The sequence below is a fragment of the Chrysochloris asiatica genome, unplaced genomic scaffold, assembly GCF_000296735.1.
Source record: "Chrysochloris asiatica unplaced genomic scaffold, ChrAsi1.0 scaffold00063, whole genome shotgun sequence".
NCBI lineage: Eukaryota > Metazoa > Chordata > Mammalia > Afrosoricida > Chrysochloridae > Chrysochloris > Chrysochloris asiatica.
The window spans coordinates 8,243,593-8,256,850 of NW_006408581.1; the positions used below are offsets into that span (position 1 = coordinate 8,243,593).

The 13,258-nt window shown below is 40.8% G+C and overlaps 2 pseudogenes; both read right to left on the reverse strand.

Moving 5' to 3' along the window:
- Nucleotides 1–520: 520 nt before the first annotated feature.
- On the reverse strand, nucleotides 521–905 carry LOC102841350 (annotated as a pseudogene).
- A 9,924-nt stretch (nucleotides 906–10,829) lies between these two features.
- On the reverse strand, nucleotides 10,830–12,963 carry LOC102831488 (annotated as a pseudogene).
- Nucleotides 12,964–13,258: the final 295 nt, after the last annotated feature.

Sequence of the window (13,258 nt, forward strand, 5' to 3'; positions counted from 1 at the left end):
GCCTCAGCTTTTCCACTTCTGCAGCAGCTGTAACAACTTCCCCAACATACAAAGGGGCTGGGAAGGTAATTTCCTGGGAGAGAAATACACAGCCTGGTCCTGGCATTTTAGTACCCAGGAGAGCAGACAGAAGTCCATTGATCAAAACTCTATGCACAATTGTCTTCCCAAACTTCATTTGTTGTGCAAAATCTTCACTTAAATCCAAAGGACTAGCATCCCCTGTTAATTCTGCAAAAACTGCCACATCCCTCTGTGTGAAGGCACTGCTGAGTTCAGCCTGGTCCCCAACTCTGACATGCAGTTGTTGAAGCCACTGCCTTCTCAACACTGACTGGTTCTGGCAGATTCTCTTCTGAAGCCCACCCCACCAGAGGCGATGGCCAGAAATCACTGAGAACATCTTCAGCATCCACTAAGTCCTAAGAAGGGGCTTTTCACCTGCTTCAGTTTTCAAACACTATGCTGGTATCAAAAGTTGTTTTGAGAGAGGGTGAGTATTCCTGAAAACGAAGATTATTCAGTCTAGCACTAGTTCCCTACTATTACCAGATAATGCAAGAAGAAATGGAGAAACCTGAATCACTCTGAAAGCACATTTTTTTGCCTTGATAGGATCCTAAAAGGGTCAAAGAGCTCCACAATTTGACAAGACCACTGCTGCCTATTCTCAAGATGGCTGATAAGGTCTTCTCTTCATATGTCAGGACATCCAAAAGCAAGGCAGCACCAACCTCCCCAAATAGGTCCTACAATGCCGAAATAAGCAACTGTTTGAACTGTGCAGCACTCAATCCAATCCCACGCTCTTGGAACTCTAGGCAGACCTTCATGTAGTGGTGCTCAGAGGGATTTCTGTAAACTACCCTTTCATATGTGACAGGTGAGACTGGTACCTTTTCCATGGCTGATCACAGCCTCTCTCAGTCGGCATAGCATGACACCTCCCATGACATTTCCGGCCGCTGTCCACTGAGGCTGGGGGGTTGCATACTGAGACCAAAGCAAGAGCACAGAAAACTCCAGGCATGTTTACTTGACTTTTATTGGTCCCGCCCTCGGATTGCCTTGAGCCAACCTTTGAAATTATATGTTCAGCTCCTGTACCTCCTCATTTCTTCCATTTGCTTTAGCATTGATGACTTTTTGCTTTTTTCCTGTATAATGTTCTTGATGTCATCCCACAACTCTTCTGGTCTTCAGTCTTTAGTGTTTAATGTAGCAAAACTGTTCTTCAGATGATCTGTAAATTCAGGTGGGATATATTCAAGGTGATATTTTGGCTCTCATAGATTTGTTTTTGTTTTGTTCAGCTTCTGTCTGAATTTGCATATGAACAATTGATAGTCTGTTTCACAATCTTCCACTGGCCTTGTTTTGGTTGATGATATGGAGTTTTCCCACCTTCTCTTTCCACAGATGTAGTCAATTTGATTTCTGTGTATTTTGATGAGGTCCATGTGTATAATTGTCTCTTATGCTTTCTAAAGAAGGGATTTGAAATGAACAAATCATTGGTTTTGCAGAATTCTATAATGTGATCTCCAGCATCATTTCTATCACCAAGGCCATATTTTCCAACTACTGATCCTTCCTCTTTGTTTACAATTTTTGCATTCCAATTACCAGTAATGATCAATACATCTTGATTGCATGTTTGATCAATTTCAGATTGAAGATGTTGGTAGAATTCTTTTATTATATCTTCACTGGCTTTAGTGGTTGGTGCATAAATTTGAATAATAGTTATAATAAATGGTCTTCCCTATAGGCGCATGGCTATTATCGTATCACAGACAGTGTTGGACCTCATAACTGATCTTGATATGGTCTTTTTCATGATAACTGCAACACCATTCCTCTTCAATTTGTCATTTCTGACAAAGCCTGTCATTGTCAAATTCATGGCCAATACCGGTCCATTTCAGTTCACTAATGCCTCACATATTCATGTTTATGTGTTCCATTTCATTTTTGACAAGTTCCAATTTTCCTAGCTTCATACTTCATACATTCCATGTTCTGATTATTAGTGGATGTTTACAGCTGTTTCTCTTAGTTTTGAGTTGTGCCCCATCAGCAGATGGAGGTCCCAAGGGCTTTTCTTCCACGGGCTTTACTCCATTCACAACATCACATACTCCACACACATCATCATCTTCTTTGACGAGGCAGCTCTTCCACTGCTGCATTTTTAGTGTCTTCCAACCTGAGGGTTTCATTTTCTGGCCCTATGTCTGACAGTATTTCTCTGTTATTAGTAGGATTTCAGTGACTAAATATTCTGAAATAGTTCACCTCTTCTTCTTCCTAGTCTGTCTTTGTCTCTAAACTCATCTGAAATCTGTCCACCGTGAGTGACCCTGCTGGTATTTAAAATACCTGTGACACACCTTCCAGAATTACAGAAACTCACAAGTCACCACAGTACAACAAACTGACAGATAAGTGGTGTATACAGATGTTTATATGTATTTGTATGGATACATTTATATGTCTCACAGTTATTCAAAATTGTGAAAGAAGAAACTGGTACATGAGTTGTTTACCTTTCTTTCATACACTGCTGTGGATGTGATGGTGCATATAGCAGGTAAAATGATGAAAATTAGGTATTATCAAAAATCTTAAGGCAATGAGTAACTAATCCTGGGGGCTTAGGACCATAGTCTCAGTGGTCACCATGGTCAACTGGCACAACACAATGTTCTACATTCTACTTTGATGAATGTTGTTGTTGTTGTTGTTGTTAGTGCCATTAAGTTGGTTCCAAATCATAACGACTGCATATAGGGTTTCTGTGGAGCAGCTGCTGAGTTTGAACTGTCAACGTTGTGGTATCCATTTGTGGTTGAATGTTTATCCTACAGCTCCACACCAAGACACCATCTGGGATATTAAAAGTTCATGAATGGCTGTCTAAGGTGCAGCATTGGTCTCTCCATGTGTGGAAGAAAGAAGAGTGTGAGAGCTGAAGATGCCTGGAATGAACTTGTCCAGTGGTCTACAGAACATTTGAATGACTTTCAGCCAAGCAATAAATAGGTGTACAGGGAGAACAGCAACACTAGGAAGATATACTCACTATGAATGATGGAATTGTCAATCATTCAAAATCAAAAAGGCAACATGTACCTAAGGACAATGGCGAAAAGGGATCTGAAGATAGGTGGAAAGGAAATAGAGGACACAGGGAGGAAGCAGGTGACTGCTGTTTCACGGAGGGGATTGCAATCATTGAGATAAAACAAGGTGTATTATTTGTTGAGCATAAAACTGATGATCTTGTCTGTAAACCTTTGTTTGATTCACAATAGGTTAAAAAAAAGTCAACAGCAAAGATTACATTGCCAAAGACTGTGACTTCTGTCTTATTTGTCTTCTCTTATTCAGTGGAAAGTCTAATGCCATATTCTGAGGTGCCCTTTTGAGAAACATACATGTTTCTAGTCTGTAACCTTACAAAAGTCATTCTAATATCCTTAGAAGCAGATATTTTCATGCTTGCATGTTGAAGTCACCGCACCTGAGAAAATGTATGAGTGTAAGTGTGTGTGTGTGTTAGCTATTAAATTAGGGGCTCTTTGTTATGTAGCCACAGGTAACTAGTAAAGTTAAAACTCTATTTTATCTAGCCTTGTTGAGATAGTTCATGATTTTAGAAACTCTTCTTAAAATTAATAGAAATATGCCCCTTAAATTTTTAATATCTGGATCAACCTCTAAACAAAGAAAAGGGAGAATATATTCATATTTTGTATGTGTCTACTTTATTGTTTGATTGTCATATATGATTTTATTTTATTAGAACAGCAAACTTATGTGGGATACTCATTAAACCCATTTTACAATTGAGGAAATGAGTGGAAACTGGTTAAATAAATTATCCAATACAAGTATAATTAGTGTGTCGAAGTTTGTATTCAAACACAATGTCTAACTTAACAGTTTTTATATTTTATACTATACTCTATTACATATATTAGTCATCTCCATTTATACACAGAATCCAGTAAGTTGTCAGCTGCTTAGACCCTCTTTACTTCTATTTTCTAAGATCCATCAATTCATTTCATCCTTCACACATGACATGCAACACACGTCTCAATATCAGTTATTTACTGAATTCAGATTTGTTGAAAAACTTTTCTGAAAGATATGTTTATAGCATCAGTTTACTTAGACTAAACAACACAGAGCAGATAATGCCAAGCAGCTAGTAGAGAACCCAGAAAAATAACAATTGAATCTGCAGACCTTGAAATATTCAAGACTATCCACTCTGAATGGCATATTCAATTGCAAGGCAAAAACAGAAGAGGGCACAGACCACCGTAACTTAGAGAAGACAAACCTTCTATTCCTGATTGTTGTTGTCAAATGCCTTTAAGTAACTTTTGACTCATACAGACCCTGTATAGGGTTTCTGAAGAGAAGCTGGTAAGCTTGAACTGCCTATCTTGCAGTTCAAACCCACTTTGCAGTCCAGCACATTAACCACAGCACAAGAATTTCTACTAAGTTGCATATTTCCCAGAGCATCCATCACTTATTCAAGGTATTTAGCAATACCAATTCTTATAACCAGGTGCAATCATCTTGACATAATATTGATCAGTTTGCCAGCACATTTCAATGAGCAAAGGTGTAAGAAGGTAAATCCAGCTCTTAACAACTTACCAGCAGTAAACCTCTGAATTCTGGATAAATACTATCATGTTAGATACATCCCCGATATCCCAGCCAGTTAAGCACTTGTTTTTGTTGTTAAGTGCCGTTGAGTCGGTTTCGACCCATAGCGACCCTGTACAGGGTTTCCGAGGGTGTAAATCTTTACGGGAGTAGAAAGCCTCATCTTTTTCCCACGGAGCAGCTGGTAGTTTCGAACCTCTGACCTTAAGGTTCGCAGCCCGATTCGTAACCACTACACTACCAGACACTAGTTCAAAAGGTTGGCAGTTCCAAATCGGCCAGAAGCACCTTGAAAGAAAGGCTTGGCTATCTGTTTCTGAATGGTTGAAACCTTACAAACCCTATGAAGTACAGTTCTACTCTACACATACAGTGTTACCATGAGCTGTTATTAATACAATTGTAATGGCTTTGAGTTTTTGGTGTATATATACTAATAATTCCCTTTTATGTTTCTGAATAGATGAATAATTTCTGATATTATAAACAAAAATACAGACTTTCATGTATATTACCCAGTTGTCTTTGAGTTAATTCTGATTCATGGTTATTCCATGTGTTCACATCAGAGTAGAACTATAGAGTTTTCAACAACTTTTTATGAAGGTGAATGGCCAGACCTTTCTTTTGAGACATTTCTGGGCATTAAAAAACCTCCATCCTTAGTGTGTGTTAACTGTTTGCACTTTCTGGGTACTCTTTTGTCTAAAACCAATAGGATATGTAAAATTCAGTGACATGTTAAATAATGACTTTGATTAGATATGTTGCTCTTGACATATCTATTAATAACTGTATTTTTAAAATGGATACAATAGAGGTATTTAAATGCATTTCTAATTATTCTGAAGCCAAATTTATTGCTTCTTCAAGTCAAACCCATTTCAATAAGAGCCACAATTACAAGTTGCAAATTAATTTTACCAAATTCTTTTTATTCTGTAGTTTCTCATTGGAACCTTTTCTTTTCAAAGTCCATCAAACAACAAACAATTTTTTAATGACACTAAGTACCAGTTGTTGTTGTTAAGTGACCTATGGTGACCCTATATAGAGTTTCCTAGGAATTGCTGGTGAGCTTGAACCACTGACCTTGCAGTTAAAACCAATCTTGCAGTCCACTGCATTAACCTGCAGCACCACACCAAGACTCCAATACCAGCAGACATAATATTAAACTAATGGTTTATATATCAAATATATATGACCAATACATCTATAGTGTCTCATTCTCATAAACTATATTACCAATAAGACAAGAGTTATTAAAAGGTACTGTTAATTTAATTAGGGGCCTACAGAGTCTGATATCCCAGTTACACCTCAGGTAGAAAGAATCAATTTTTAGGAATATTGTACTCAATGAATAATTGAGTACAATAGTCAGTGACCTTTCCCTTAGGATGACATTCTGAGATAATTTTTTGCCCTAGTCCTACCATTGCATTATCTGAAAATTTTCTTAATCAGTGCTTGTCTTATGACACCCTACATAAAGTAGATTATCCATACTCCAAGTGTTCATCATCTTTCAAAGCCTAGCTATATTTGGCTAGTTTCTTGCTAAACTAATTCCTCTAAAATCCCTATCTATGCCAGGAGGTACTTTTCCACATTGTGGCATGCTTCCCAAAATTCTATTTCTGCTTGGCTCAAAACACTTAACTACAAAGCAATAGCCCCTGAATATCTTTAAGGTAATTGGGGTTAGTGTTGAACTAGCCAGTACACTTAGCATTAGTACTGTGCACATGAGTATAATCAAAAGGTTTTTACCCACTCTTAAGTATTGTGCTTACTAAGAAAGCATTAATTGTGCATACTTGACTCCTAAAATCTGCTAATCTATGTGCCTCAAGGACAGTTTAAATACGTTCTGTTTGGATTTGTAGACTAGAACCTTAGTTAATAATGACTTTATATCACTACTATTGTGTTACTATTCCTTGTTATCATCACCATGTTTTGGATTCCAATTATTAAATTCATGCACATTCCCATTTAGTGTATTTGGAAAAAAACAGCAGGTTCTGGCTTATCAGGAAAGCCGCATCATCTGTCACATCCAGGCTTCTGCCTCAACAGAAGTTCACTTCGTTCACAATTACCCAAAATACAGATGCTTGTTCTGTACAATCACAGATCTGTGATATTAAAATATAATATTTTACTGCAGATTCAACAGAAAGAATTTGATTAGTAAACATAACCTATAACCCTTTAAGCAAACGAAAGTTCCAAATGCCTAAGATCCAGTAGTTTCATTAGAGGGTGCTTATATCACTTTTCCCACGCCATGATAGATAACACAAATAGAATTTTCAGTCAAAGTTCTTACTTAGCTTCAATCCAATTGACATTTTATCAGGGAAAAGGAGTTCTATAAATCTTCCCCAAGGAATAAATCCTAACAGTGATTAACAGTGATCCACAAAATCTTTTAATTGGTGTGTCTTTCAATAAATGTAATCTCCTGGGGATAGTATCAAATCAAGAAGAGGAACCATGTAGTGAAGGATCATAGGTCTCCTAGTACTTACTTCATAAAGAGTAAGTTTTTGAGGTCCAAAAGGAGTGCTTTTCAATTTAAATGGATTAATGAGAGATCTTTAGCCCAAGACAAAGATTCAGAAGCTTAGTAAATTGAGTTAAAAAAAAAAAAAATTAAGTCCAGAGGACTGAGGATGATAATTTTGGTACACTCTCTGATACATGGGAGGATTCAGCATGTATCTTGAATAACCTTTCAATTAAAATGAGTTCCCTGATCATTACAAAAACTTTTTGGTGCATAATACATAAAACATGTACTAAGGTTTCTAAGTAGTTTCTTTGTTACAAAAGAAGCAGTGGCATGCTGAAAGAGGAAATCTACTCAATGTAGAAACTTGCAAATTATTATTGAACACACTTGCAATGTGGTGAAGGTGGTAGCTGAATAAAATTTAATTGCTGTTCAAGTATAGGTTTAGAGGTGAAAGGGTTCTGTCCAGGTAAAGTTTAAAAAGGTTTCCTAGGGTCATGTTGAGGGCAAACAGCAATAAGAGGTCACATGCTCAATGACATCGATTTCCAATACCAGTATTTCCTTAAAATTCAAATCATTTCATCTCTTCTTAGATAAGTGTTCTCATGTAAAGTTCTTACTATAGGAACATGCAAAAGTTTTGTAAGAACAATTTTAGTGTTGGGTCATTACCATAGTATATATTAGTGTTTTGGTAAAAACCTGACTTTTTCCATGTCTTAGTTTTATCTGACTAAGATAATTTCTGATGTCTAATAAACTTTTCTTTAGTAGATTTACAAATAGTTATTTCATGGGAATAGTTCTCTATACGTTCTTCTAGATCCCTCTATAACTTCTGTGTTATAACAAGAACAGCAATAATTTGAGAAGCAGCTTGTTTAGTAGCTGTATTGGCAACATTCTTTCCTCTAATTTCTTCAATTTGGGGCACTCCCTTTGGTTGGTGTGTCTGGCAGCAATTTAAAAAGAGAACAACATGGCATCCCAAAGGACTGTTACTAAAGTTTTGTTTGAAATATCATGGCTAGAAGACATTAAAACCTTCTTTGTTTCTATGACATGCCATCATTATGAATAACTACAAATGCATATATTGAATTTAAAAAACAAATTAATGGACTTCCCTTTAGCAAATCTGCAGGCTAGAGTGTTGCTGTTTTTAATTGTCGTCAATTCCGACCCATAGCGACCCTGTATAGGGTTTTCAAGGAGCCCTGGTGAGCTTGAACCACCAACATTGTGGTTCAAACTGCCCTTGCAGTCTGGCACATTAACCCACAGTGCCACAGCAGGACTCCTCCTGCACATTAGAGAGATCTTAGACTGCAGCTTATAAGTATTGTCAAGACCCCAGACACTACGCATCCAAGCAGGATGCAGAGTATTTGTGGACTATGTTAGACAAATTGACCATGGTGCCCTCTGAAACTATGGTCCTGAACCCCAAGGCCTAAAATCTTACAATGTTTGATAATATATAGGAAGTTTTCATCATTTTGCCCACTGTGTGCTCCACCACATCCATAGTTTTGTTTACAGGAAAGGTGAATGTGCTCTACAACAATTCATAAGGTTTTCAGAGACTAAATATTTGGAAGTAGTCCATCTCTTTCTTCCTAGTCTGTCTTTATCTGGAAGCTCAGCTGAAACCTATCCACAGTGGATGACCCTGCCAGTATTTAAAATACCTGTGGCATAGCTTCCAGAATCATAGCAACAAGCCACCACAGCCTGACAAACTGACAGAGAATATACCCTCTTTAAAATTCTTATATATTTGTGGGATGTATGAATATATCTCTATCTATCTATCTATTTATCTATCTATCTATCTATCCCCCACTCTTCTTCTTTTACTTATGTCTCTATCCATGTGTCTACACACAGAACAATGTTGTTCCAACATTGTGTGTGTGTGTATATAAATGTGTGTGTGTTTATATCAGTATTTATCTCTGTCCATTATAGAATATGCATACCTCCCGATGACTTCACCTATATTCATTATTCTTCTGCCATCCTCCCTCTTCACCTAAGCAAACATGTGTCTACTCTCTAGACAGTGAATTACTCTCCCCTCCCTCCCACCATGGTAATCATCAAATAATATTTATTTTAGTGTTTTAAACTTTTACAATAATGGTTTCATGCAATAGTTGTCATTTTGTGATTGACTGATTTCACTTAGTATAATGCCCTCTAGATTTATCAATGTTATGAGGTGGTTCACAGATTCATCATTATTCTTCAATGTTCCTTTGTGTAAGTTTTTGTTGTTAAGTTCTGTTGAGTCGATTCCTACCCATAGTGACTCTGTATAGGGTTTCCAAGGAGCAGCTGGTGAGCTTGAACTGCTGACCTTGCAGTTCAAACGACTTTGCAGTCTAGTGCATTAGCCCACAGCGCCACACCATTGTGTATACTTACCAAAATTTGTTTATCTGTTCTGTCATTCATGGGTATTTAGGCAGTCTCCATTCTTTGGTTATTGTGAATAGCGCTGCGATAAACATCAATGCATGTCTACTTGTGTCCTGGCTCATATTTCTTTGGATATATACCAAATAGAGGGATTGCTGGATCATAAGGTATTTTTATTTCCAACTTTCTGAGGAAGTGCCACACTATTTTCCAGAGAGATTGAATCATTTTACAGTCCCACCAGCAATGTAGGAGAGTTCCAGTCTTTGTATACCATGGGCAGCATTTATTGTTAATACTGGTGTGTCATGACATCTCATTGCTGTTTTGATTTATATCTCTCTAGAGTCCTAGTGTGGTGCTGTTGGCTAATGTTGCCAAGTCATTTGAACTGCAAGGTCAGTGGTTCAAGCTCACCAGCTGCTCCTTTGAAACCCTATACAGGGTTGCTATAGGTCAAAATTGACTCAACAGCACTTAACAACAACAACAAAGGCTAATGATTGTGGACATGTCTTTATATATTTGTTCATTGCCTGGATGTCTTCCTTGGTGAAGTGTCTGTTCATGTTCTGTGGCCATTTTTAACTGTGTTGTTTGTATTATTATAACCAAGGTGTTGTATTTTTCTATAAAGTCTAGATATTAGTCCCTTGTCTGATAGGTCTTTGCAAAAAAAACCCACAAAAATTTCCTCATCTGTGGGATCCCTTTTTACTCTATTGGGGAATCCTTTGATACACATAAGTATCTAATTTTTTTTTTTTTTTCAGAAGCAGTTTCTTTATTATCAGGAAATAATGTCATTGTCAAATTTCTTCCCAAAATATATACAGACTATATATGTATATAAGGAGCTCTGGTAGCGTAGTGGTTATGAATAGGGCTGTGAACTGCAAGGTCAGCAGTTTGAAACTACCGGCTGCTCTGCGGGAGAAAGATGAGGCTTTCTGCTCCCATAAGGATTTAAGGATTTATAGCCTTGAAAACCCTGTTCAGGGTTGCTATGGGTCAGAACCACAGACTCGACGGCACTTAACAACAACAATATATGTATATATACACACAGCCCCATCCATACCTTGGAGCTACATATTCAGGGGACTGTAGAGATGGTACAAACTTCCCTACTTCTTTAAAGAGATAGAAACCACTTAGGAATAAGGATCTGAGAGATGGGGCTCCCTTAGGCACTAGTGTTGAAAAATTGAGCTTCCCCAGGCAGAGATCCCAGTAAGACACTCATGTTGCCTACAGCCAGAGGATTGTGGGGTAAGTTCAGAGCTGCTCCCCTGATCATGGGAAGGAGGAGGACTCAGCCCTTGGGCCTCATCCAGAATAGCCACAAAGTCCAGCTGAGTGTTGTCAAGGTCAAGAGAGTCCAGAGGGTTGCATACCTGCCCCTCTGGAGGAGGATATAAGGCAGGACCCACTCCTAGCCTGCCCACCTCAGGATGGCCACAGCTAGGGTTGGTGCCCCCTGCCTTGAGGGGTCCATAGCAAGTGGGCAATGGAGGCAGAAGTCGGGGTGGTGCAGCTGTCCTATGGGGAGTTTTGATTACTCCCACCACAAAATTTTCATGGCATTGTAAAGGGGTGGGATAGGAGCCTGCCTTGTTATGGGACAATTTGGGTTCAATTTGTGGCCATGGAGGCCTTGGCAGGGCTTGGTCTAACCTGAGAACCCACTGGAAACTTGGGGTTCTGGTAGGAAGGTTCCTGAACTGGGGGTTCTGCCCTGCTCCCACTGTCCCACAGCAGTTCCTGTTGAGACCGAACATAATTACACACAAGCTGAGCCTTGAGTTGTCCTGTGCAGTGAGGATGGGAGTCAAAGGCCAGGACAGACCTGCATTCTGAAGGTGAATAATCAGGGGGCGCTGGATACAGGGGACTGCTTGTGGATACTGAGGAGGGGTAGGCTGGGGATAATGGGAGAACAGGGACGGTGTGGGTGTGGTGGCCCCTCACTGGGGTGGGCATTGAGGCAAGGTGCCAGGCCGGTAGAGTCACAGCCCACTGGGCACCCCGGTTCTGGCTTGACCTGCACTTGTCCATAATGTTCAAGTTGAGGAAACTGTCTGTAGGCCCCACCTAAAGCCTTGGAGCTTGGGCATAGTCCAGCATGTGAGGGGAACTCACCCCATGTTTCTGGGGTAGGGTTTGGATAGAAGGCCTGCTGGGGGCAGGGCTTAGGGCTTTAGTTGGTAGGTGGACCAGGCCCAAATGTCAGGGAGCCTGGACCCCTTGTTCCATAAGGTTCAACTGCTGTTCCCTCTGGTCCCCCATATCACAGAGTGTTGGCATGTGGATAGTCAATATAAGGGTTAAGACCACTGCCTTCTCACCCGTATGTGACCGCAGGTGTGTCTTCAGGTTTTCAAGGTGTGAACATGACTTCCGGTAGCCTTCAAACGTATACTTGTGTGGCTTCTCGCCTGTGTCTTCACATGTGCACCACCAGCAGGTACTGGGCTTTGAAGGGCCGCAGCTCCCTGGAGCAACCCCTCCCCTCCAGTGGCACATGAACTGAACTCCTTCCGCTCCCCACGGATGTGCTCCCTGTTGATGTGATGCTCCAGCTGCTCCTGGGAGTGAAATTCCTGGCTGCAGCCATCCCACTGACAGTCTCATACACCGATTTAGACTCTGGTTTTTCCTCTTTCCAGGTCCTTCCGCCCATCCAGCATTCCCAATAAGGGGTCCTGTGTGCCTGTGGAGTTGGGGCTGGACATATCACCTTCCAAGGGCTCCTCCGGGCACTTGCCAACCAGCATATCCAGCTCAGACTTCAGCTGACAAGTTGGGAGAGGTCTCCGAGACTGAGGATGCGGCATTAGACTACCCCGGATGGAGTCATGGGAACCACAGTGCTGGACCCCGAAGGAAGGTGAGGTCCCTTTTTGGTGATTCATTTGGGGTGAGAATCCCAGAGATGAGCTCATGGTACCGATGGAGAGGTGGCCATAGAAATACCCTGGAGATGCACATTGAGAGTTGATGGAGGCCACGAGGGAGGGAATTGGGCGAGGTGCGGATAACTGTCTGCAGGTCCAGGCTGGCGTCTGACAGAGGTGAGATGGAGAGTGCCTGCTTCTTGGTCAGCTTGACTGCACTCCGGGGAGAAAAGAAAGAGTGGGGCCTGGGGCAGCTGCTAGTTTCTCTGGCTGGCCCATAACTGTGGGGGCTGGACATGAGGTTGGCCTGGTGGCAGAATGGCATACCAGACAGTCCTTCTGTCCCCATGCTGGGGGCCTCCGACTGGAGAGGGGCCGGAGACAGCAGGGTTCATCATAGTTACTGACTGGCAATGGGGTCATCGAGTTTCAGAGGAGGGTGTGGGAACACTGGAGTTCCCTCTGTACCACGCAGAACTCCAGCTAGCTATCCCTCCAGCCTCTTCATCTCAACTCCTCTGTCTGGCCGCTGGAATCTGGATGCAAGGTCCAGGGCTGGAGTCTGGGCTGGGGGATGTACAGTGTGTGAGGGAGCGACAGAGCTACGGCCTCGGCGCTACCCCCCACCCCAACCTGGCCCCCAGTCCTCCAGAAGGCCCAGCCCTCAGGGACCCAAGTGTCTAATTTTTAGGATGTCCCAGTCATTAATTTGGTGTCT